Genomic DNA, 1760 nt, shown 5'->3' with positions numbered 1-1760 from the left:
AGTCAGTTTTTTAAAACTTTGTCCACAAGACGGCAGTCAGGTTCACTTAAAGGGATACGAGCCGCCAAACTTCATAAGCAAAACGTGTCAGGTAGATCTTATGCAGAAGCTCCCTTTATTGTGGGAGAAGTAGAATATTACATAGGCTAATCTGTTTTAAGACATACGTTTATAAGCTATTTTACTTGAAAATGGGATAGATGTTCGTTGTGGTCCTTCAACAAATACATAAAAAAAATCCTGTGTTTCTATCTGCCTTTAGACATAAATGTTTCCTAAATTTGAGGTGCGGAAGGTGAATGTGATAGTGGGGAAGACAAAAATATGTGTCCCCACAGCATGGGTTTCCAGGACCACTGTGTGACAGACATCATTTCACCTGACCCATCTTCTGTTTTAAGTTTAATACATCTGTGTTGCCAACAATGCAAATTGAAGACAGTTACAAACGTGACTCTTGAAGCCAAGTCATAATCTGTATGCCATTTCACAGGGTCCCTACACAATAATCATGTGTGTGGGTCAAGGGGCTGCACTTCATCCAGAATGCCCTGCAATATAATCCTGCAATGTGTCACTTTTCTAACCCTATATTTTACGGGTAAAAAGAAGATATCTGGTTGATGCTTCCAAACATTTTCTGTAGCCAATATTGACCTCAAGATAACTAACACTAAGTAGCTTCTGTTATCTTGTTAAGTTAAACAAGCTACATTTTAGAATCTTTCTGAACAGGTTACTTCCACATTATTGATGGTTTTCAGTAAAAATCAATGAAACACTGGTAGCACTCACACACATAAGGGAATTCTGACATATCCATATTTATCTGCTGCTCTCAGATAATCAGTCAACTAGAAGGCTCTACTCACCACAAAATCATGACAAGACGTGATTGATGGGAGAAGCGTTGATTCAACTTCCTACATTGTGATAAAAATGTTCCCTCTCTGTGTAAGCTTCTCAAGTCACACATGCCACCAATAGCAGAATGGTGCTTACTGTGACACAGTCTGCAAATCACAATTTTTATTGTTTTTACTGTTACTTGTATTGTTTTGTGTTACTTTATATGACTCGTGTTTTCATGGCGTCCACTCAATAGCTTGCATTAGATCTTGTGTGAATGCTGACCAGCATTGCACACAACTGCAGTTTAAGAAAACTACTATAGACTGCAACTGCAGTGAGGAATAAGTCTTAATTATTAAAATAATTTAATGTGACATCAGTGATATTTCAGGGGCAGTGAGTGGTCTTGCTCTTTATTGTGATTATGGATTTGTATTCTTCAAAGCAATTCAGAAAGTCCGCATTGTGCATCAAGTCAGTATGAGATCCACCCATTTTAAATCTGAATGTGGCCAGAGCTTGATAAGGCAAATCTGCCTCTACATAAAGGAATGAGTGAGAAGTTATTTATTCAAAGATTGTTCTTCACATCATGAAACAGCCTAGGGTGTTTTAGAGATCCTGTACTGTGTTTTAAACATGTGGGAGACCTGCTCTGTAGAGTACAAACTGGTTAATTTGAGGTCCTATATGAGCTGCACTTTACAGAAAAAAAGTTTATTATTGACTTTATTTTTTTTTATATTATTATATTATAGTGGAGAAACAATTTTGAGAATTTGCAGATATGGACATATATACATCTTTGTCAGTTGACTAATGTGTGGCACTTCTTTACCAGGACTATTGCTGGAGACGTATTGTCTTTCATTAGACATTTTCATAACTCTCATGAGCTTGGTAGAACT

This window comes from Brachyhypopomus gauderio, chromosome 1 (assembly GCF_052324685.1).
Source record: "Brachyhypopomus gauderio isolate BG-103 chromosome 1, BGAUD_0.2, whole genome shotgun sequence".
NCBI classification, from domain to species: Eukaryota; Metazoa; Chordata; class Actinopteri; order Gymnotiformes; family Hypopomidae; genus Brachyhypopomus; species Brachyhypopomus gauderio.
The sequence above is the reverse complement of the archived record's forward strand: the minus strand, read 5'-3'. Positions refer to the sequence as shown.